Consider the following 26,048-nt stretch of genomic DNA (forward strand, 5'->3'; position numbering starts at 1 on the left):
CAGTAGTACTTTCTTGATCCCGCACTTGATCCAGAACGGTTGTAGTATATTCTTTCATTGTAAAGAATTTCCGATCGCTATTTCTTGATTGCGACTCCATTGTCCAAATGGACTATATTTAATATTTTATCCCTCAAGTTTGACTCTGTATGGCAAGAGATCAGCACATGTGCAAGAGTCAGAAGGGGTAGCTTTAGCCTGTTCATTTTCCTTGCAGCCCAGTACAGGTGACAATAGAGTTTCTGTGTTGAATTAGTCTATTTTGCATGCTGATCGACATCTGTTTTTCTTTTATATCCAATAGAACTTTCCCGATATCTCTACTGAAAAATTATGGTTCACGTCTGTCTCTCAATCTGAGCAATTTTTCTCGGAAGATTCAATAGATGCTTCAGTGAGTATTTTTTTGATATGTGAAATGTTCAGGTATTTTTGCATTTGATTTGAAAAACTATGAAAAAGGGCTGAGATTGGAGGGTTTCCTCCTTCCTTCTGTAATGTTTGGGTTTCTTCTCTTTGTTTCGTGCTCATTTGAATCCACAACTCTTTGTCCATTAATGTTGCCATTATTCGGAGAATCCATTAATGCATGATTTGGCCCAGACATATGATGCCTTTCTATTTCAAAGGTTAAGGAGATGAATATGGGCCTGAATACTCGAGCAAAGCTGTCTGGATGGATTGTACAAAGATGTGTGTTCCTTCAGATATTTAGATGCATTTATGACTTAGGGTAATGGCCTTGAAGTGTAATCTTTCTGGCACAGGAAGCCAGCATAGTTCCCTTATAGCGCCAGTAATATGGGATTGTTTGGCGATGTCGCAAATTACACATACGGCTTCATTTTGCATGGTCTGTAGTAAGGTTATGCAACGGGAGTTGGCCCCAAGAAGAAGGACATTACAGTAGTCTAACCGACGTAGAATAGTTGCTCATGCCAGAATGGCACGATTTTTTTTTACAGAAAAGGTTTTGCATGCATGAATTCACGGCTGCATTCATGTAAATGCCAAGCGTTTTGACTGTGTCTTTAGGGAGGATTTTGATATTGTCGGTGGACAACCTGGAGTAGCCGGAACACAGCTTGGTTCTGGATTGAGTGGACCCGAAGATCATCAGTTGGGTCTTGGACGGGATTAAACACATGGAGGTTAAATTGATAAGTCATCCAGTCATTGATAAGTCTCTTATTCATTGATAAGTCCGTAGATGTGTTGTATCTCGGCTGAGACAGAGCCATAGTTGCCACTCAACTCAAGTATGAGCTGACTCTCTTCAACATAATTAGAATAATATCTGCTCAAAGAAGTTAGCAAGTTGCATAAAGGCTTGATGTATAGGTTAACTAGGGAAGGGGACAGGCAGGCACCCTGCGGGACATCCTCCAGGATGTGTTCAGTTTCGGAAGTAGCTTTACCCCAGAAAACCCGCTACTTCCTGTTACCCAAAAAAGAGCAGATTCCATCAGTTGAACACTGCCCATGAGAGCGTAATAGGTCCACAAGACATGAATGTTCGAATAAATCAAAAGCAAATGACAGGTCCAACATTATCAGCAAGCCCGCTTTGCCCTTTTCCACAATGGTGAGCATTTCCAACTGTAGATCCACTAGTGCAGTCTCAGTCCTGTGGGGAGACCAGAAACCCGATTGTTGTTGCTGTCGATGTTATTAACTTCCAAGTATTGCTGAAACTGGGTTGTAGCAATTTTGTCAATGATCTTAAGCAAGAATAAAGAGTTGGTAATTGGACGTAAATTGCTTGGTTTGTTAATCTCTGAACCGGGTTTCTTCTAAATTTCATATTTCAATTTTCATGTTCTCCGTTTCATCATTTTTCAAATGTAATCATTCTCTAGACATTTGTATTTCTTTTCTGATTTTCTTCACAGAATTCTTTTTTATTGTTTTTTGAGCAATATTATTGTATAACTCCGTATGTAAACTTTGAACTTTAATCAAACATTGTATCTACACATTATATGAGCTTTGATCGTGTGGGCTAATGAATATGGTGATATGTGCTGAAGAAAGCTAAGTGCTTGGCTAATTAGCAATAATTCTAAAGAGCAATATAGAATGCACATACTTTACAAGTTCTACAGATATAAAATGCAATATTTATTTTAGACAATGTTAACTATATCACTCTTTATGTGGTTAGAACTGTGATATAATAATATATGTAATAGGTGCAGTAAGGCAGAAGCACTATTTGCTCATTTGTTACACAAATCTAATTCTTTTTCACATGTTTAGAGTGCAATTCATTCTTAATGCCATATATACATAACTCTCTTAGGATGTCTGTGCATTGTGGACCACGCTCAGGCACATTCATCTTTTTCCTGAGACCAGGGTGAAAGTCTGTGTAGAGTTGACACTTGATGACCAAAAGAGGAACTGATGTCACAGCCTTTCTCTCTGAACATCCACACCCTGAGTATCAGAGTATGAGAATCAGTGTATATGGTTCTATATTGCCTACATTAAACATTCTTAGGAGAGCTTTGAGAGAAATGAAATAAACACCAAGACCAGGGTGAATTGTGTATGTAGTAATAGAAGTATACAACCATTTTATCACAGACATGTTTGTCAAATATAAATATCTGTGATCATTCTTATGTTCCCAAAATACTCAAATTTTATGCAAGCAGCCAGGAACCGTCAATGGTGCCATTTGTCCTCTTTCGCTTTCTCAAAGAGGTATTTCAAAAGAGATCGCTATGAGTATACCAGGCTGTCCGTATTGGAATGAAAATCTTCTATCAGAAAATAATATGTACGACTACTCTAGATTGCGATTGTGTGCTTTGGTCAGTAAGACAAGTGTCACGTTCTTACTATGACTTAAATATACACTGAAAGGGATCATTAGAAATGACCATTGTATCATTTGAAAAACACCCCGTTTATAATGGTAGTACAATTAAATAATTATTTTTTTGATTTTTTAATAGCTGCTTTTGCAGTGCACACTCCTAGATATTGTTATTTTTCCCTATGGTCACACAGCTCTCAGCAATAGTTGGGGTGGCTCTATAGGTTGGAGTGCATGTTTGCACCTAACAACGCAGATCTCACTCAGAAAAAGAAACAAGGACACAGAGCCACTGAGGGAAAGAGAAAGGTAGCAAGATGTGACAGAGAGAGAGAGCGAGAGAGAGAGAGAGAGATAGGGGAGAGAGGGAAAGAGAGATAGGGGAGAGAAAGAGAGAGAGAGAGAGAAAGAGAGAGAGGGAGAGAGAGAGAGAGAGAGGTGGGGGAGATTGAAAGATAGAGAGGGAGAGAGAGAGACAAACAGAGCTAGGTTGGCGTACTATATGCCAGGTACAGCAAGTTAATTTTCTTAAAGAGGTTATATTAACCTTTAAACAGGTATATAAGGGAGCGGGTGCAGGAAATTGTTTGTGACATTACTAAGGGATGAATATTTTTCTAGTTTATGATAAATGTTCAGAAAGGATCAATGAAACAGGTGAATATAGAAAGCCCTAAATCCAGTAACTGGTGGACGGATGTCCTTCAGACAAGGGGCCTCATTACGACCCAGGCGGTAAGTTACCGCCTGGGTCGTACCTTTACCACCATGGCGTAAACTACGTTTACGCCATGGTGGTTGGCGGACTTACCGCCCCATTCCGAGGTTGGCGGGGCGGTAAGTCCCCATTAACCCATTTACCCTTCCCCATTCCCATTTTTGCCCCATAGGGCATAATGGGAGTGGGGAAGGCGTTAATTACGCCACCGTAAATTACGGTGGCGTAATTAACAACAAGGTCCCTTAGCGCCATGGATTTTAACACCTGCTAAAAGCAGGTGTTAAATCCTCCATGGCGCTAAGGGACCTCGGAAACAGGCGGTAAGGGTCGGCGCTGTTTACGCCGCCGTAAACCCCTTACCGCCTGGGTCCTAATGAGGCCCAATGATATTTGAGAAATTGATTGTTTAGGCTTAGGCATCACTCGAGAAACCGATGGATGGTAGAGGAGCTATGGCTGCTATAGGGGCTGAGTAGGGATATACCGTGAAATATCAAGAAAATAGAGGTCCAGCAAACAAGACCCACAGCCTTCAGCCTGATGGCAATCTTTAAGGATTCTATCTACCTTTGTGATGCTACAAACACAGCCCACATGCATTGGCTATGTATGGACTACTGCGCATGTGCCATGATGCCCTTGTTAGTGACGGTTGCGGTTTATACATTCGGTTAACTTAACATAACATGAGTGTGGCCCAGGCAGTGGACTGCTGGCCGTCCACTGCCTATCCCACTGTTTCAGTCTCATGGAGGGCCACCCAAGCAAGGTCAGGAAACCCCTGACTAAGAGCTGGACAAGGGTACAGATAATACACAGAGAAATGAAACGACAGGAGGCAAGAACGGAAGTGTAGGCACCGGCTCAGGTAGGGAAAGAAAACCGGGCGTCATTGTGAGTTTGGCTGTAATTTTGCAGTGTTTCTGTGGAATGGCCACCAAGCTCTTGCAACAGTACTGACACTCGGTTCGGAGGAATTATTACTGGATTACGAGTGGTGGTAAAGTAGTGTTACTCTCCATCTTTGAAGTCTGTAGGACTCAGTGGGTATTTTCTCAGATTTACAGTGACAGTAGATCTGCTGTCGTACATCCACCATTTTTTGGCCTTGAGTGTCGGATTTGTCTTGCTGGAGAAAAAACCTCCACTTCAAGGGCATATAACTGTAACTCACTGGTGCGGTAAAATAAGTGGTAATTCTGTTACTAACAAAAAGTGACACTATGGGAATTAGAGTCAATTTGTACCGCACTGCTGGATTTAAAATGAGGAGACACTTGGTTCTGATGAGTGAGAGTGGTCAAAGCAGGCGAGACAACACAGAGTCCAATGGAAACAGTGGACAGGGACCCTAATAAAAAGATTCATATCAGTGTGCAGTAAAGGAGAATATAAGTAGGAATTAAATCCAGGTAAAGGATGAAATAGGAACAACTAGCACTGACAGAGCCACTAATTTTTGGTATACATAGGTGCTGCATTATCATTTACAGGTGTTCACCACTGGCCAGTTGGAGCCATCATATGTCCAGATAGTAGCATTATTTGCCAGGCACCTCTGGTATTCCCGTCACAGGACAGGTATTCCTAGCATATCTCACGTATTCCCAACAAAAGCCCATGTACACACACCAGTAGGAGCCATTGCTCTGCATGGCGCAGGTACTCATGCCTTTGTGGTATTTCAGGTGTTGATGTCACATGCCAGGTGCTCACACCATGTTGATCACGAGAAAGACAATGCACAGCTACTGAGGTGATGCATCTTACGATTGAAGAGGGATGGGAAGCCTACCACCCCCCAGGGACGTCATTTCACCCAAACACATGGGGTAGCGGAAGTGACACCACACGACCCTTGACCTCATCTGACCCCACCATGAAGTGACAAAGGAAGCGATGGAACACGACCTTTCACCCCTTGACAAAACAGGAAGTGGCATTACATAGCATTGTTTCTAAGTACACTATGAAAAATATGGTTACGGTATCACTGTAAAGTGATATACATAGCATACAAGAATGGATCAACATATGCATCGTTAATATCAGTGCATATAGGCCATATTACCAAATTACTGTGAATGCAAGCAGACGTCCAACGCCAAATGATAATTATGTGTTTTCAAGGACAAAGTAACGGAGCTCTTACCAGACACTTTAAATCCACAGAACTTTGAAGAGTGCTCCCTCTCATTCTAACTTTCGATTTACTGAGTTGAATTTGCTGCATTTTATGTACTGTTTATGTACATTTTACTCTTCTTCTTCTAATCTCTTCTTTTTCTTCGTCTGTGTTTTCTCCCTATTTCATTCCTATTGAGTTTCTTTCGTCTTCTTTTTCTGTCTTCTTCTTTTTGCTTTTTTCGTTTCGGTTTGATCTTACAACTAACTTGTAAAAATCAGTTCGGTGATTGAAACTCGTAAATAAAAAATAAAAAATAATGATGTGTTATTATATAACACTTACACTAAGCGCTTCATATAGAACAAATATACATACAATATCACCCAACCTGTGTTGGTACTCATTAGCGAGCGCTCTACCTACTGGGCTATCTTACTGGCTGTAGCTACCAGCCCCTCTAGAAACAAAGAGCCATGTGCTGTTGGACACAGCCCAGGAGCTGCAAAAAAACTTTTTTTAAAAAAAACATTTTTTTTAAAACATTTTTCTTAGGGGTAGCAAAGGAGACCACAGGGGTAGCAAGGGAGACCACAGGGGTCGCAGTTGCAACCCTTGGTGACACCTAAGTGCACCCCTGTCACCCCTTCCCTTCCTACGAAATTCATGACAAGGAAGAAGGCAACACAATCACCCATTCCTTTTCGGATTCCCAGTGGTCCCATGATTAACAAGTATGTCGAGAGATATGCCCTGAGCCAGCCGTTGCCCCTCAACCAGCTCTACAGACCAGGAGCCGTACAAATGTACCCCAGCGTGGATGAAGAACCACAGGCTGCAATCAAAGACATCTCTATTGACAGCCTGGACTAGGCACCAAGAAGCCATGTTGCTGATGTCATTTGAGACAGCACGACATAGCAGTGTTAGGCACGAAGCACATGTGCCATTCGCACGTCGGGACACAAACACGCACTGGAGTACATGAAGAACACAAGCGTACAGTTTTATAGTTAGTGGACGGATACATACACATACTCTCATTGCTTTTATAATTTTTGGCATTAGCCAAATGCAGCATGCACAAACCGCAAGAAGCAAAAGATCCTGAACAAAGCTTGCAGATGCATACATGTGAATAACCCCATGGAACTGCAGGAGCACCTATGGGACCTGACAGAACCAAATGTGACTAACCTATGGAGAAAGTAGTATAGCATGCACACTGTAGAAACTGCATTATAAAGTTTAGGAAAATTACAGCAGGCCTCGAGTCTCAGAGCAAGAGACAAGCTGAGCCAATTCAGCCTGGTCAAGGAGCAAGACATGTGAGACAGGGCCGCAATCAAGGCCACGAGATACGGATGGGATTCCAATCCACAGACGACAAATGCACCAGCTGCCGTAAATGCGAATAATTCCTCATAATTCAGAGCTGCACAGGTAAAATTCGTGGTCTCTGAACATGTGACCCGGCCAAAGCAACAATGGACTACAACCAGCGGTGGGAACGTGAGCCGGTCTCAGACTACCAGACATAAGACTGCAACAAATATGCTACAATGTGAGACACGTGATGCACCATGCAGAAGAGCACTCTCATAGACTAAGGAGGTACACACTAGTTGCAAATACAGACACATAGTCATACTTATTACATTGAAGAGGTACATAGAGAGCTGAGAATATTTGCAGATCCGAGGCCCGGGGACGTCAGCTCTAGCCAACCACAGTTTAGTATCCTAGGGGTGGGTAGCAATGGGCAAGAACCAATGGTAAGTCCACCACACTGCAACATTGTCATAGATAGTGACTTGGGGATGGACCAAGCCAGCCACCTGACAGGCGAGGGCCAGTAGAATAACATGTAGAGTGTCCACTATAGGTGGTAAAATACTCAATACCCAATCACGGAGCGCAATAGGTTTTCTGGAGAAGGGCCCAGGTTGTGACATCACTCTGACGTAATTGTAGTGTAAAATTGGCCTGCGAGTCGAGGAAGAGCGAGTTGTGCATGGACTTTCTCTGTTCTTGTGCTGATCCCTGTTGGTTTTGCCTGTAATAAACCACAGTTTGAACTTGCCGTTGAGTGAGTCTTCCGTGTGGCTGGGAAGGAGGGAGTTGGGCTCTCCAAGTTCGAGGACATCCACAATCCCTGTGGCATACCTGGGAGTTCTTCCCAACAAGTTGGTAGCAGTGGTGACGGTTGGCTGCGCCAGCCCGGCACCAAGTCGTCTCCTTCGTCGCCAAACCTGAGAGGCTGCGGGACCCTCACATATTTCAAGAAGATGGGAAAACATGTGCCTGTGTAAAGACGGTCAAGAGGACCTTGTGAATCATCCTGCCTGAAGTCAGCGAGTTGTCCAGGCAGATCAAGATGGCGAGGTGAGCACCATGAGGAGTTGTCGGCAGCCGAGCAACACCAGCAGACCTCAGAGTGTTAGTATTGACCCATTCTAATGGCAACTGTGAGTGTGGGAGAGTATTGAGTATTGTTAGTAAGAAAGATAGGCTTTTCATAGACAAGAAATCAATCTGCACTTGGTTACTATACTAGGGTAGTCGGCCCGGCCATAGCTCAGCTGGCTAACCACTCATGCCTTCTGTGACAGTGTTTATTGACTTGTTAATTCTCTTATTCCAGAACTTTACCTACTACTCAGTGTACTTATTCAGGCACTTTGCCTATATCATGGGACCACTGCTCCATGTCATATATGCTGTTCTCTTTGAGCCAGCTTCCTGCACTTCAGTGATCTGAATGTTTTCCAAAGCCTGCATAGATCAGAGACCATTATGCTTCCTTTTGCTTCAGAGGTGTCCAGTCCAGGCTGTCAATAGAGGTGTCTTTGATTGCAGCCTGTGGTTCTTCATCCAAGCTTTGTATGGCTCCTGGTCTGTAGAGCTGGTTGAGGGGGTATGGCTGGCTGAGGGGATATCTCTCGACATACTTGTTAATCATGGGACCACTGGTATAAGTGTACCAAAAAAGTAATGGAACTGTGGCGACAGAGTAGCAAGGAAAGGAGCAGTCACGTGGGTGAAAGCCAATTGAGTTGAAATAGATTTCAGTTTAGCTGTAACTGATATCTGGTGGTAAAGTGGGGAAGTGCTCTTTATCTTCATGAAGAACAGTTCCGGAATGGTGAAAATCATTGCAAGAAGTAGTGGAGCTGTTATCAGTAAAACATAAAAGTAGAGGAACACCACTCCTGTCCGTTCCCGCTCACTACGTCACACTTCTCGCTTCTTCTTTCACTGCCCCGTGCCTTGCACCCCTTCACCCTTACTCCAGTCTATATGCACTAGGATCTGAGAAAGATTGGGCCTATGTTTTCCCCCTCCTTGTCTTGCCAGTAGTAACCTTTTTCAGATGGTGCTGCATAAATCAACAATAAAGAAAGAGACACATAAATAAATAAATATATCTTAGAATCAACAGAAAACCTTTTGAGAAGGAAAGGTTCATCTCGCAATTTATGTTTGAGGCAAACATTAAAATGTTTTGGTAGTTTCATACTTGTCATTTTCAACCATTTTTCCACTACTTTGACTCTTTTGACATCATTGTTTTGAACATCAGAGGTACCTGTAATACATCTTTGCCAATATGTTTCTTAATTTGAACCAAGATGTGTTTTTTCAAAAGTGTGCTTCTTCCAGGTGCCATTTTGATTCGTTAAAGTAGCATTCACGTCCTTCTTCAGTGTTAGTTTTCTGAAAGGTGAATCTTGTGTCTAATTGGTCTAAATGGCTGAAAAGAGACAGGCTTCACCTTTTACATTAGAGGCAAATAAGCGCTGTTACTCTTTGGAACTTTTCTTTGCTTCAGATATTATTTGGTGGACATGCTTTACAGCCTCTAAGAAGCTGTCGTTGACTCACACAATATTTCATGATTGTCTATCATATCCCAGCCAATCACGTCATGTGACATAAAATGACCAGGTACTCACATCATTTACCAGGCATCGTCATCATTTGGCCCTAAGTCACAGATTTAGCCACGTTCGTTGAAGATGGATTCGCTGAATCCATCTTCCGTGAACACAGGTCACGGCACCCACAAACCACCAACTGGTCTGAACAGTGAACACAGGGCCGTTGAAAACGTTGTCAGCTTTTTACGTCCAGTTCTCGCTGCACAAAGTGAGGAAGTGGGGAACAAGACAATTTCTTCAAAGTCCAGTTTATTTGAGGACCATCTGTTCTTAGGTTTTTAACCACATTTCACCACAAATGTAGATAGGGTTGGGTTTAGGTATTTAGAAAGGTGGTGGGGTGTGAGTTGGTTGCAGTGGAAAGTGCTATAAAATGTTTTCGAACAAATGGACCTCGAACAAATTGCTGCAAGGAAACATCAAATATACAGCAAGTGGAGCTTGATTGAGTTGGATGAACATTTAAGGAGATCATGGAGGAAGTGAGGTTAGGGGGCATGGGCGGGCTGGGTCTTGAGGCGATGGCATAGGGTCAGTGCCCACCAGTTAGTGCACAGGTTAGAGTGCAGTGGGGTGGTGTAGAGGTCCCTATGGGGGTGAAACCACCCCCTAGCAAAGAGAGTGGGGACCAGGAGCGGTTGGCATGAATAGATTCAGCAGCACATGGGATTGCACAAGCAGGGTTTTGTGGGTGGGGCTCGTTGGGCGGGATTCATTGGGTGCGGAAAATTCGAGGTGGCGTGCTTGGATGGAAGCATGCAGATCTGTGCTCACCCTATTTGACAGTTTTTCCCATCATTTGCCCAGGTTCTCACATCATTATTTATTTATTTAGGGGTTTTATAAAGCATATACCATGAGCATGGTCGCCTCTGAAGGAAAAGGAAGCATAATGGGCTCTGATCTATACAGGCTTAGGAAACATTCAGATTCCTGAAGTGCAGGAAGCTGGTTTCAAGAGAAGAGCAAAATGACATGGCGCACGGGGTACATAGATGCACATTTTACAATAAGTGTGCATTCAGTGAGGTACATTAAAAATGCATAGATACATGCAAGAGTAAGAGTATGCAATGGGTTAGTGCTGATATCAAATGATAGCTACTCGCACTACATGCTATTTTTTGTCATCATATACCAATCTACTCACGCCATATGGTAGCTATTCCTATATTGTCATACCATGTCTGTCCCTCTGGTATTTCTATAATTGTACCAAATACTCATACCATTTGCCAGCTATTGAGTTTAAATACAACTCATATGAAATACATTGTTATCATAGACTATTCACTCACACCATATAACAGGTTTTGACATCAAATCCTCAGATATTCACATAATTGGACATTTATTGCCACAGCACACCCACGCAATCACTTCATTTCCTGGTATTACCATTATATCCCCAGGTACTCACATATTTGCAAGAGATTTGCATCAGGCATCCAGCTATACAGACCTTTACCAGGTACTACTATAAAACAACCAGGTACTTAAACAATGGCAAGGGCCTGCCATCCAATGCCAAGATATTCACAGAATGTTGGGACTGCAATTAAACATGAAGTACTCAATGATTGCCCCACTATCGCAATCATATGCCCAGGTACTCAGACCACTACAAAATGCTGACATCAAACACAAATAATTAAACAATTACCAGGTACACTATCACTGCTAGGAATTTCCATTAGTGGTATAGGTACTAAGGTCACGGGCCAGATGTCGGTACTAAATGTCTAGGCATTAACATCATTGTTCAGGTTTTGCCCTGAAAGGCCTAGGCTCTCAGACCATCATTAGGGAAAGTCATCCAATGGCCCAGTACTCACATCATTACCAGAGATTGTCCTCATATTCCAAGCTACTCCCACCATTGTTAGGAGATCCACAGTAGGCACCTTACAAATCAGCAGTGACTATTTAAATGTCATTTGAATTTATATCACATCATGTGTGTAGTTGGAGGCCTTCCATTGAATTGTGTGTTGTCCCCATGCTTTAGGAATATCACACCCATCAAGGAGGAGGACATTTGGAGGGACTGTCCATATCACGGTTCAGAGAGCTCTATGGATTAAAAGCAAATACATTCAGAGAGATAAGGCCTTCATCAGGATTAAAGGGATATTCTGTGGGTAAATCACTCTGTTACAAGATCGCTTTCCCTGTATGGGAATCTCTAATCTACTCTCCTGGGCTGACGACCCCTGTTCCGAACCATTCAGTCTTTTGATCATTATGGCCCATCCACCAAACCCTGTGCAGGGTGGCATTCAAGTGCTCTCACATGTTCTGAGGGAATGGGTGCTCGCATCTCTACCGGTTTCAATCAGTAGACATAGAGGCATGTATTCTGCCAGTGGGCAAGGGTGTATGAGAAGAAGGACCCTTGTCCTGATTCCAAGGAGATGTTCCCAGGACGGACCCTGTAAGGTAGGAACACAGTTTGTGGTTGGGTTGTTTTTTATTCAGACCTGAAATAGTCCTCACCCAGCATTCCATTTCAGTCTCAGCTCTGGATCCACAAGAGTTTCTCTCTGTCTTAGTCGGATCCGCCTGTTCTTATTCTTTTCATGTCTGGCCTGCCAGTCATGTCTCCCTAAGCAACAACACACCCAACATCTGGCAGGTTTTGGTGCGCAACCTTCCAACCATTCCATTCCATGGCCTCACACAGTGCACTCATCTTTCTGACAATTCTGCGTTCTCTCTGGTATGTTATCGGTGTGTTCTTTGATCAGATGCAAATCATCTCTAACCCCAATTGTAAAGGCAGTCAGAATGACCAGTTGGTGTAACCTGGTCCAACATGCAAAATTCTAGAGGTTGCATTGATCCCCTAGTTGTATCAAATCACAGTCCCTTGTGATTCCCATTTTCTTTCTCATTCGTGTCCTGGGGAACTCATTCTTGCACCGCACGAGGGCCCAAGGGTGGCCATTCCTGGGGGAATCAAGTCATCAACTTCCCCAGAGGCTCACAGATCAGCATATGTTACCATAGCCTTTTTAACAAAATGAGGGGTCATTATGATATGATATATGAAATGTCATTTAGAACTCACCTGTACACAAGTGTTTCCAGGTGCGACAAGACAAGGGTGGAAGACAGAGGGAGGACAAAACAAACAATCTTACTAGGCGTTGTGTCAATCAGATTGTGCAAGTGCGATACGCGAAGTGCAGGTTCGGGGGCTTTAGGGGAAGTGCCAAGGGAGGGGAGGGGAGGTGCGATCAGGGCAGCAATGCTCTTAGAAAGTGCAGCCAGGGGCTCTGGGTAAGTGCAGGGAGGCAGGGGACTGTAGGGTTCCAGATACAGCCCCTAAGTGCACTGTAAGCCCGGCGGCAGTGCAGGGGCTACTAGCCGTGGGGAGCCTAGTACCAGTGAGACTCATAGGGTAGCCAGGCAACTAGTCAGTGCAGCAGACAGGTCAGTCAGCAGGGGAGAGAGAGAGAAAAAGCACAAGCGAAAAGGAAGGTCTTGAGCTGCTCCCAGAACTTCAGGTGGTTCGTGTCTCAAGTCTGAGAGGGGCAGGATAAGGACCTGATCCCAAGTTATGGGGCCATAGGTTGGGAAAGGATCATTATCCCAAACCATAAGGACACCTCCCAGGGTCTATAATACTATTAGCACAAAGTGCTTCTAGCAACAAAGACTCTGAAATTGTGGTGAGGTGAAACATGCTAGTTTAATGAGTAAAGTACACAAAACATGTTAGTACATTTAACGTGGTTTCATATTGTATTTTTCAAACAACTAGGTTGTCTTTATAAACCAAATAGATGTAGCATGAGTTTGTATTAGGTGGAATGTAAAGTGAATATTTTTTCTTTACAAAAGTGAAAACATTGTTCCATGTTTTAGCTTTCAATCTTAAATGTTAAATGTTAAAGGTATTTGTACCGCGCGCCGTCACCAACGGAATTGGTCCCCAGGCGCTCTGGCAGATCTGTAAACGATAAGGTGGGATGGGTTAGTAAGGTGAAGAGGGAGTAGGATAGTGAGAGGAGTGGTGTGCTGTTGGCAGCTTCAACTCGGTATACACCGGGTGCTGAGCTTTGGTGCGGGAATTGGATCGGTGTCAGTCCGCGTGTGCTGTTGCTCCGGCTTATGTGTTGTTGCAGTGTTGTGAAGTGCGTGCTGCTTGTGGTGCGAGAGATGGTTGTGTGTGTTTTTGAGTGCGATAAGTATGCAGAGTTTGAGGTTATATTGGTTAGTGGGTTACCTGACCTTTAGCATGCTAACATTCACAGTTTTGTCTAAGTGTGGCACTTGTTGGCCTTCACAATCCTATCTAGAAGCCGCGCAGGCCAATGTCCAGAATTCTATCTAGGTGTGGGCATGCTAACATTCACAATCTTATCTAGATGCGGCGCAGGCTGGTGTTCACAGTTCTAAGTGTGGCACATGCTAACATTCGGGTTCATCTAGGCGCGGGCATGCTATCCTTCAATCAAAATCCTATCTGGATGTGACGCAGTCTAATGTTCACAATTCTATCTAAGTGTGGACATGCTAATATTTATAATTATTTCTAATGTGTTGTATCAGATTAGGTTGGAGTTTCCTTTTTAAAGAAATCTTGCAGGGAAAGTGCATTGCTGTTTATTAAATACAAAGACATATTTTCTGTTGTATCCCTTGCTGCTTCTGAATTCAGGATGTCTGAAATTGGGTCAATACCAGTAGTTATTGACTGCATTCCAATCATTTTGAGTGGCTGAGAGGTCAGTAGTGACTTCTATATGATAGCTGCAGTTGTACACAATAGTGAGGTAGGATTGCCTTTTCTGTTCTGTTGTGCATCCAGAATGGAGGCTTTTTTTTGCAATTTGTACAGCACAGAAGGATAGCTTCCTCTTTAGGGCCATACTTAATTTGCTCGACCCTTAATACGCGCATTTCGCAGAAGATGGAGTGTTATTTTGGGCTGCCAGCACTTTGACTTTCCCTCTGTGATGCCCCAATGTTTCCAAACCCAGAATTCTCTGCCGTGCTCACCAGTTGTGGCATGTTGTTCTCAGGCCCTCAATATACATGAAAGGGGAACCCCTTTCAATTTCAAAAGAAAAAGTGACAAGTTATTTTCAGTGTTGCAGAATCTGTTCAAGTTCTTTAATGTTTGAGGCTTCCTCAAATCTGTGTCCATAACGTGTGCTGATGGACAGGAAGAGATTTTCCAGTCCTACATACTGTGAATTCTGCATGTCTGCAACAGGCAAATGAGAAACAGTGTAAAGGCTTACAAGAGCACTCTCTTTGTAAATAACCATTTTCTGGTCAGCGGATAACCAAAAGGATTTACACTATGGCTTTTTTTTTTTTACTTCTTTGCAAAGTCATAGCAAACATTCTTATATTAAATTAGCAAATACAAATCGATGTACCACAGTAAAGCCTCTGCTTTTAATAGCAGGGTTAAAAGCTTCCTATTCACAAACTGTGCAGGTGCAGGATACAACATTCTGCAAATGTCATGATTTTCGGTGCAGATCTGGTTTCTAACCTGCACTTCAGGGAAAAAGAGGCAGGGTTCCTAGTCGAACGCTCGCTTAGAATTCTGTCTCCAACACAGAAACTTAATACCACATTCACAGCAAAAACGATTTTGCAATGGATTCACCAGACGAAGTCAATGTATTCACATGAACAGTTACAATCCTTCATTGATATTATCAACCTCCAGTGGCGAGGTTTGAAATCATATTATCATCTGGTTTCCATCTGCCACAACAATAACTCTCTGTTGTCATCTCTACCTTTGACCTATGCTTGTTGTACCCTACAAACGTGTGAAATATCATGGTGACCCTGATGAGGATTATGATAATGATTCTCATTTCCATTTGGAATAGATTGTCTGTGTTCCCTACACTTGGCCCAACATCGGCACGAAAATGATGGTCCTATCACTAGTGTGCCCTTTCTTATAAAAATGACCGTGTGGCATATCTCCATCTCCAGAATCATATAGAGAGCCTGAATCGATTAAGTGCCCCTCAATCTGGATTTCGTGCCCAGCATGGTATGGAAACTGTCTTGCTTGATCTTAAAGCCAGTCTTTCACATATTGCTGATACTGGCCAGGTCGCGCTGCTAATGCTGCTCGATCTCTTTGCAGCGCTCCACCTGGTTGATCATCCTTTATTACTTAAGAGGCTGTCCTCCATCATTAATTGCTCCAGTTCAGACACTTCATAGCTAGCTTCTTTTTTAGGACCTAGGTCTGCTCAGGACTTTGCGGAGAACTTTAAATCTCCTCCCAAACGTCTGACCTGTGGTGTCTCACAGGTAGCGTGTCTTTCGCCAACGCTCTTTAACCTGTATACCAGTCCTCTTTTTGACCTTCTAGACAGTATCAGCAAAAATTACACCAATTACGGCGATGACACTCAGGTAATTTTTAAGCTGTCCGGTGATTATGATAAGGACCAACAATTGGTCTCATCAACATATGACACGATAGAAAGATGGATGAACTCCAACTATCTAGCCTTAATTGGGAATAAAAACCGAGATTATGCTGGCAGCATCAAGTCAACGCATAGCCCAACTTGACACGAGATATGAGCAATTCCAAATTGCGGATTGTTCCATCAGGGTAAACCCATGGGTTAAGACGTTGGGTGTATACCTGGATGCAAATCTTAATATTAAGAAACATGTAGGTCAGGTTAAAGCCTCCAGCAGATACACCACAAGACTCACCCGCCAAATAAAACCTTATCTCACTGATTCGAATGCTGCTTCCCTGGCCACAGCTCCCGAGAATTCCAGACTGGATTATTGCAACAGTCTACCAGCTAATGCCACCAATGCCAATGTCGCTACCCTCCAGACTGCCCAGAACAATTCTTTTGGAGCAGTATGTGGTATTTCCAAGAGGTTTCATGTCACTGATACTCAGAGCTCTCTGCATTGGCTTGCGATCAAGGATCGCATCACTTATAAGATGGTTGCACTGACTCACAAATGTCTGGCTGGTAAAACATCAGTGTATTTGACACAAAGAATCTTGCATATTTCAGCTACTCGATCCCTATGCTCTAGCCGCCTTAACAGATTGTCCCAACCGCGCTACAGACTGGAAAGGATTCGGCAGGAGCGAGCTTTGATGTGCTAGCTCCGCGCTTGTGGAATAAGCTACCCCGAACACTGAGCAATTGTGCTGACTCTCTTTGCTTTAGGAAAGCCCTGAAGACCTTTCTTTTTAATACCAGCGATTAGCTTGTGTTCTGGAGGTGTTCCCCCGGCACAACCTTTGTATTTCTCTTTCCCCACTTCCGGCGCACAAAGGCCTATGGACATGCGGCGCATTACAAAAATTAATAATAATAACAATTCATGAATCCGTACTTTCAGGGATATAATGGTTCTCCCAATGCATAGCTTGTTGCATGGACACATTCAAATGTAAATCATAAATGTAGTGTTAGAAATGAAAAGCTAGTTAATAAACTAATATATCGTTATTTTTGTTTATTTTAATTTCATATTGATATTCTTTGAGCTTATTCAATCTTAACCTGGAAGCATCTAAACCTATTGATACATAGGGCCACATTACAAGTTTGGCGGTAGCCTTGCAGGTAAAACTGGCAGGCTGCCACCAAACTTGCACATTTTTCCAGCCCCTGGAAATGGGGAAATACAGGGCCATTACAACCCTGGCGGACCCTGTATTTCCCCATTACCAGGGGCCAGAATCTTGTACTCCCCATTCCCATTGAGCCCAATAGGGCTCAATGGGAATGGGGAGGCCGGTAGCACCGGCACCATTCAGAATGGTGCCGGTGCTACCAGCAGTGTCTGCTCACGGGTGCCGGTACGTATGCCCGGACCGATCTGGCGGGCAAAAAGGCAACCACGAGCAGAACTCGTAGTTTGCCGGTGCGGGAACTACAGTACCGGCAAGCTTACCGGTACGGTAGTTCCCGGACCAGCAAACTTGTAATGAGGCCCATAGTGATAATTGAGTCACCAGAGCCGGGGGACCTCTCTGCAGACCACCATCGCAGATCAGCTGACACTACTTAGGAATTCCCGCTGCTCTAGGCTAATGCAATTCATAGGTTCGATCAAACAGCGCTATCGATTATATGACCCTACTTGATCCCGATTGACACCATGAGGTTGATCCAAGAAAAGAACTCTGTCAGTCTGATTCAATCCCTGATCCAGTCCACAAGTTTGTTTCAGTGTAATTGCTGCAGAAGATTATTTTCAGTGATGACTGATGCATAAACATCACTGGTTGGGATGTTTTTGGGTCACAGGTCTCCACATCTTTGGAGCATGATCCTCCACATAATAGGCCTGGTCACTATGTGTGAAATAAGTCATACACTTTCAGTGGAGACATGTCCTACTGGGAGGCCTCTGGAGCTCCAGGTGGAGCATGTACATGTCCACATAAAGGCTTCCTGCTCCTAATGGCTACATGGTGTTGGCGAGGGTGTGTGGGCCATGCATGGGTCTGTTGTAGGCCTCTTGTGTGCATTGTTTCCACATGCGCCCTTATTGCTCTATCCTTTCTGCTCCTAATGGCTACATGGTGTTGGGGAGTGTCTGTGGGCCATGGGTGGGTCTGTTGTAGGCCTCTTGTGTGCATAGTTTACACATGGGCCCTTATTGCTCTATCCTTTCTGCTCCTAATGGCTACATGGTGTTGGCGAGGGTGTGTGGGCCATGCATGGGTCTGTTGTAGGCCTCTTGTGTGCATTGTTTCCACATGCGCCCTTATTGCTCTATCCTTTCTGCTCCTAATGGCTACATGGTGTTGGGGAGTGTCTGTGGGCCATGGGTGGGTCTGTTGTAGGCCTCTTGTGTGCATAGTTTACACATGGGCCCTTATTGCTCTATCCTTTCTGCTCCTAATGGCTACATGGTGTTGGGGAGTGTCTGTGGGCCATGTGTGGGTCTGTTGTAGGCCTCTTGTGTGCATTGTTTCCACATGGGCCCTTATTGCTCTATCCTTCCTGCTCCTAATGGCTACATGGTGTTGGGGAGGGTGTGTGGACCATGGGTGGGTCTGTTGTAGGCCTCTTGTGTGCATTGTTTCCACATGGGCCCTTATTGCTCTATCCTTTCTGCTCCTAATGGCTACATGGTGTTGGGGAGTGTCTGTGGGCTATGGGTGGGTCTGATGTATGCCTCTTGTGTGCATTGTTTCCACATGCGCCCTTATTGCTGTCTTCTCCCTTCTCCTAATGGCCACATGGTGTTGGGGAGTGTCTGTGGCCATGGGTGGGTCTGATGTATGCCTCTTGTGTGCATTGTTTTCACATGCACCCTTATCGCTGTCTTCTCCCTTCTCCTAATAGCCACATGGTGTTGGGGAGGGTGTGTGGGCCATGGGTGGGTCTGTTGTCGGCATCTTGTGTGCATTGTTTACACCTGGGCCCTTATTGCTGTCTCCTCCCTGCTTCTTATGGCTACATGGTGTTGGGGAGGGTGTGTGGGCCATGCATGGGTCTGTTGTAGGCCTCTTGTGTGCATTGTTTCCACCTCGGTCCTCATTGCTGTCTCATGTGTTCTTTTACCTCCAGCATTTGGCCGGAGGTATTTTTGGCAGTATTACCACTGGTTTTCCGGCACTAGGAGCGGCAACGCTGTACTTGTGATGGGTCTCTAATAGTGTGTTTGGTAGCCGGCTCTATTATAGCCGGCGCTATTACAGCCAGCTGTATTGGCGCCAGCTGTAATAGCGCCAGGTTATAGGTCAAAGGATCGATTCAAAAGGATCGAATGGTCAAAGGAACGATTCAAAAGGGCCGAAAACAAAAGAATCGAAAACATATTTTTTTTTTTACATTTTTCTTTTTGGGGGGGGGGGGTCCCCCCAACCCCTGTTTTTGTGGTAAAAAACACTTTTTTACCTATACGAAAACCCCCCAAAATATATATAATTTTAAAAAAAAGTTGATCCTTTTGTTTTCGGCCCTATTGCGTCAACCCTATTACATTTCATCCTTTTGTAGTCGACCCTTTGAGCGGACACCATAGCGCCACCAGGATTTGCAGTTATGATCCGGCAGAGCGGTATTGGTGGCGCTAATACTGGTGCCGCCGGATTTAAGGTCTACCGCCCAACTCGTGATGACTCCGTTTGTGTTCACACTTCAATGTAATTTCTCTTCATTGAAAAATAACCATTTTCACGTTTCTTCTTCATAAACAATAAAGTTTTGTCGGGATGGTTTTACAACAGTTCATCGTAACACATTTAGTGGACTTGCCACTTTCTTTCTACCACAACTTTCTACCATCCTAATATCTACAATGCTCTCCCTCCAGAGCCCTCTACTCAGCCTCCTCCAACTCTTTGCGGGTGAGCCATTCTCCAAACAGAGATTTGGGGGTAGATCCTTATCCTCTGCAGGTGCGTCCCACTGGAACAGCCTACCTGCTGCTTTCCATCTTGAGCCGGACCTCCTTAAGATCCGCAAACCACTCAAGACATTCCTCTTCTCTTCCTCTTTCTGTCTCCCTCTCCCTTGCTAACCTCTCTCGTTTCTTTCCTGCTTCTCTCGCTCGCTCTCTTTCCCAATCTGCTCAGTCAGCTGACTGGTCACCTGGTGCACCTCGAGAGCCTCACAGGTCCCAGGCTCCCCAGTCAGTCCTGCATTTGCCTCCATGCCTCTGCACTCTGCCCAAAATTACTGCACTCGGAATACATTCCATGAGAGTGGCACCCACTCTGCACTTAAACCTGGCCCGCACCAGAATGGGCGCACTTGTCCCTCTCCCCCTCCCTCGCACTTATGCCTGCGCACTTGTATGACCTTGAATGTACTAGGCTAGCATGTTTTGTCTGTCCTGTCCCCCTCTATCTCTTCTCCCTAGCTGGTCATGCCTGTACAATTAGGCGTACTGATGACCAACCTTCTTTGTTTTGTACGTTCCTCTTCCATTCCTCCCTTTTTTCCCCCCACTCTTTGTCACACACTTATACTAGTTAAAAAGCCCCGGCCTAGTATGCTAGTTATTACTGTTGTATCATTCAGAATCTTCAGGCCTAAGAATGACGATGATATCCCCTTGTACCCTTCCTGCCTTGAAGCGCATTGAAGCACTTCACTTGTGTATAAGTGTTCTACAAATAAATAATTACAATTACAATCACCACACTGCAGTATTTCAATTATCTTCTTCCTGGTCCACTTGGCTGCCAGGACTAACCACTAATTGTCCCTTTCCTGGTATAATCCCCTGCCAGGATAACAAAAACAATCCTACTACTGCTAGTAGTACACTGTGGTGTGGTTTGCTTCAACTTTCCACACTTTAAATCTTCAATGGGGAAAGTAAATGTAAAAACCTCTTCTTGGATAAGTCTTTTGACTTTCAACAACAACAAAGGGTCCCGCAAGCAGACCAGGATGCAAACAACATGCCCGTCATTAACGAGCCCGTTGTTTGGGGTACATCCCCATTCCCATAGGGGCTCAATGGGAATGGGGATGTATCGGGTCCGGGTTCCCTGAACGGGGAAATACCGGCCCAGAATGGCCCGGTATTTCCCCATTCAGGGAACCCGGACCCGGTACCTGGTATGGGGGTAGCCATGCCGCAAATAACAAATAGCAAATAGCAAATAGCGGGATAGCTACCTCCATTGTCGTAATGAGGCCCATTGACAATGTCTTTCAGGCAGATTAATTTGCCACAGGCAATGCAGGTTACATTTGTCTTCCTCTTTATGATCAACATAAGGAGGGTTTTCCTCCTGCCATCCTTGGTTTCCTTCTACACCACCATTTAACTGCTGGTAATGCAGTTTGCAATGTTTTCTTCCCAGGTATCCCTTATTAGGAAAGTGGTAGCCCTTTTCATTTATAATTGCCTTTCTTTGGCTTAGGCAATGCTGATCATAATCTTCTTTCACAAGTGATCTTCCTTTTCCTTCACTTTGTTTAAATGTGCTTCTCTTTTGGTTTGGACAATTGTAGTTCCATTATTCTTTAGCTCGATCTCTCTTAAGATAAGAGTTGTGCCCAAATTGTTTCAACTCAATAGTTCGGTATTCAAAAGCTTTATTTGAAGCCAGAGGTCTGTTTCAGAGCACCCCAGGGTTACCTGACAAAGGCCAACTCACTTGTCTTTCTGTGCGTCTCCGCTGGACCCGCTTCTTCTGTTCTTCCTTCATCGGGTTTGCACAGGTGTCTGACAGCTACGGTAACATTCATGTTGCTCGCTCCTCCTGTACTTGGAGCTCATTCGGCTCCACTCACACTTGAGTCAACGCCATACACTGGAGCTGCACACAGGATCAGGAGAACTTCTCTCTCCCTCGGGACAGCTAGTTTCTGTACCGCTTCCCACTGTGCATTCTCCTCAGCCTACAGGGCTCATTGACACAGACTCCCACTTCCAACACACCGGCGGCTCCATCTCCTACTTCTTCCTCCTGCTTCTGCTGCTTACACTGATTTTTTCTAATGGCCCACACCTGAAGGGGCGCTACATGTTCAAAGTTGCTGCTCAGTGTGGGTCATTATAACCACTAGACTGCACACTACAGACTGTAACTCTTGGCCCCTTATTATGGGACTTGAAGTGCCTAGTGCTCTTATTCATTTTAACATCAAAGTCCTCAATTTTACAATAGGCCATTCAGACTGTAGGATCATTAGGGAAGTTGGTTAGAAGGTTCTCCCATTTTTCTGGACCTGAGTCCTCTCCTATGTGATACTCCTGCAGAGCACGACCCCTATGATCAGGATCAGGTAACGGCTGCCTTTCCCTGGCCACATGAGAAGAGTTCCAGGTCAGAGTTTTTGGGATGATCACCTCTGATTCATCAAAGGATATTCTTCAGTTATTCATTCTGGGGTTTTCCTAGGTTTATCATTCGCTAATACCTGGCATACCTAGTCGGTTGTGCTCTTCCAAACTTTAATTAGACGGGGAGTATTCTTATGTCCTGGGAAATAGTATCTCATGCCTTTTATGCAGCGTTCGGGCCCTCCCTAATTTCACAGTAACCTTGGCTCTGATTACCAGCTACTGCTGGAGCTCTGTACAGATCTGTATTTCTATGATTTAAGCATCTTAAATTCTTTTGAAGTCTTGAGGCCTTTCATTAACTTAAATGCATTCTGCAGCTTCCATTTTGGAAAAGATGGCTGCCCATTACTGTTGCGTTTGTATTTTAGTGAGCTATATTCATGTGTCATTCATGTTGCATTCAATTTATACATTGCTTATGTTAGTATTCTTTTTGTCTTTATGGATCCCATGTTAGGAGTGATAGTGCTTTCCAAAGCCTGGATATGAGGAAGGTCATCTGTCTGGATACAATCATGTGTATGAGTATTCAAGTTTATTGCTATTTTCATGCCACCTGCACCTTTTGCAGCCTTTTTGCAACAATGTATTGATATTCTAAGAACACAGAAAGCCAGTAGTATGAATACTACTATGGGTATTAGTATTTTGAATGCATTCGCTAGCCAGGACGGTATCCAAGAGAACAGGTAGTTGCACCAGTCATCATTTTCAATCTCTTCCACCTCCTCCAACATTTTTGTGTGCAATTCGGTTAAGGGGGCTATGGATTCTGAGAGGGTTTGATTTTCTGCATCGTGTGCGGGTATATATGTGCATCAGTGTGAGCTCGAGTGGGAGGAGCAAGGGATGTGTGCATGCGACATCCCATCACCAGCTCATGTCGAGTCAGGTGGTGGTCAGAGCAGGACTGATTGCGTTATGCAAATAAAGCTAAAGGAAGGCAATGGAGCCAACCTTTTTTCAGTGTCACTTTTAGTTTGGCAATCCGCTCCTTTAGGAGTCTGTTGAGGTGTTCACAGATGCTGTTCACTTATGGGTGGTAAGCAGATGCAAATCTGTGCTTAATATCCAACAGGATAGTGATGTGTTCAAATACCTCATTTACAAAATGTGGTTGATTATCAGACCGGAGAACTTCGCACACTCCCCACCTTGGAAATAACTCATGTACAAGGAATTCTGCACCACATGTGTGATCCGAATATGTGCATGGACCGGGTTTGCTCAATCCGGAAAAAGGGACATACAACTACTTGCATATACCTGTAGCCATTACAAATTTATAGCATATCTACATAATCGATATGCAAATGCTGAAATGGTTCAGTAGGATGGGTATTGCTCCTCTCAATGTTGGCAAAGTGTGCCCAGAAGTCAACTGCTGTCACGTCAAGCAGCTTACAAGAAAATCTGCAATGTGTTCCACCAAATTTGGGATGAACCAGTCTTTCGAAATCAACACTGCAAGGCACTCTCTCGATGTGTGTGCTGGATGGTGCAATTGGTCTAGTGGTACTTTGAGCAGCCCTAAAGCAATAACTGGCTTGCCCGTGCTATCCTGCCACCACATTGCATATTTGGGGAACAAAAAGCACCCCCTTTGTTTCAATAAATCTTGCTCTTCTGGTGGTGCTCTTCCCTGTAATTTAATAATTTGTGGTATGGGTAGGTAGTATACTAAAACCCTCCTTCATTACCATGTTGCATGCACACATGTATTTGTTCAGGAAAATATGCTGCTCTTTTTGCTCGAAGTTCGGCAGCTTCGTTGCCTTTAGAAATCAAATCTGCGCTGGTGTGCGCTGTGCAATTCAACACAGTGATGGCCGATGGGAGTTGGAGTGCGTCCATGAGCCTGTCCAATGGTGGCGCCGCTCACTGGTGTAAGAAGCCATGCCTCTTCCAACGTGACAGTCCTGCGTGTACTGTTGACATCATATAGGCAGAGTCAGAATACACAGTTACTGACTCATCATCATGCGTTTCGAGTGCCAAAATCAGCACTTCTCATTCTGCTGCTTGTGCTGAGAAATGCAATAGCAATCTCGCACTTGTCAATGTCTTAAAGCTGTCATTCACTTTTGCTTTCACTACTGCTGTTCCAGTATACCTTTTGCCCATTCCCTGGGCAATGAAAAGAATTGTCCCTCCTCCCAGGGTATTTTTTTTGCCATGTGGTATCTCATCATAATATTCAGTTTACTTAGTACCATTGTTCTCTTTGCCTCCTTCCTTCACTGGTTCTGCTATGAATCTGACTGAATGTACCTGTTCTGCACCTGACTATTTTAATTGAATGCTTAGATATAATTATTGCATACCCCAAGGCTCTATGTGTGTTCAGTATGCTTTGGGGTTTTTCAAGTATGGCAGCTAGGGCAAGCTAGGGCAAGCTCCACATATAATGTAACTGTGCATCCCAGGTTATGCTGGCGGATTTCTCAATTGTAAAGGCTACTTCTTCCTGGCAATATTGCCTCTTCTCTTTGTCAACCTTGTACCCTTTTTCTGCCAGTACTGTCATTAGTTGTATTGAGTCCCTTCTGCACTCTTATTCTGTCATGCTACACACTAGAATGTCATCTACCTATTGTATCACTGTGCTATCAAGTTGTACGTTTCCTATGTCCATCTGTAGAACTTGGTTGAAAACTGAGGGTGAAGCACAATACCGATGCAGTAAACAAGTATGTTTCAACTTGATCTGCTGATAGGTAAACAAGGTGAAATACTGGCACTCTTCATGCAATTGGATTGAAAAGAAAGGATTAAGTCAATCACTGTGAAATATTAAGCTTTAGACAGGATGTTATACAATTTTGTGGATGGGTTCGGAACCAATGAGAACACTGCCTCAACAATATTGTTTAGGGGGCATCTGTTCTAAATTAATCTCCACAACCCCCCTGACGCTTTCTTCACTGGGTACACAGCTGTGTTACATGGGTATTCTGACAATGCTAATACCCCTTGCCGCACCAGGGCAGCAATGGTGTTGTGGATACCTGGTCGCTTCTTTTGACATGGGGTATTGTCTTACTCAAGGTAAAATAGCTCCTTGCTTCAATTCAATTTTAACTGCCCCCATTCCTTTCAACAGACCAACATCATTTGGACCGCTGGGCCATAATGTGCTTGATACGTATGCCAAATCTTTCTGGAGAAAAGACGGGACCTTTATTACTAGTGGCATTCTCTGGAGTATTTCCCGGTTTTCAATTTTAAACTGAAAAGTAAGGCTTTTGTTAAACATCACTTCGTCATCTGAATCATCATCTATAAACAAGTCTTCATCTGTTTTTTTAAAACGTATTTTATTGATTTTGGTGAGAAAAAAAAACGTGCAATACAACAAGAAATCAAACGGTGGTTCAAACAAGGGAGGGGACGGTGCAAGGGGGACAGGGGAGGGGGAGGGCCAAACAAATCAACAACAGTCTTCATTTTGCAGCGAACTTACAGTGGACGGATGGGTTAGGGCCTGCGACCCAGAGTTTCAGGAAGCAGGAGGGGTCGCATACAAGGGCTGTCCTTCCAGTGCTGGCATCAGGGAATAGTGCCAGTGTGATGCTACGAGATTTCAGGGGGGTTTGTGGTCGGCGCTGAAGCGTATGTCTCTGAGGAGGGCCTTCCATGATT

General features: G+C 44.1%; 1 long non-coding RNA gene across 1 annotated transcript in view; it reads left to right on the forward strand.

Annotated features, from left to right (window-relative positions):
* The window catches only part of LOC138452567 (uncharacterized), a 790,762-nt gene that overhangs the window by 490,123 nt on the left and 274,591 nt on the right, over positions 1 to 26,048 (forward strand). Inside the window, exon 2 of the long non-coding RNA XR_011260224.1 lies at positions 305 to 394. This is a non-coding gene — a long non-coding RNA (uncharacterized lncRNA). The remainder of the gene's footprint in view (positions 1 to 304; positions 395 to 26,048) is intronic.

This window comes from Ambystoma mexicanum, chromosome 4p, assembly GCF_040938575.1.
Source record: "Ambystoma mexicanum isolate Mex_15411 chromosome 4p, UKY_AmexF1_1, whole genome shotgun sequence".
In the NCBI taxonomy this organism is placed as follows: Eukaryota; Metazoa; Chordata; class Amphibia; order Caudata; family Ambystomatidae; genus Ambystoma; species Ambystoma mexicanum.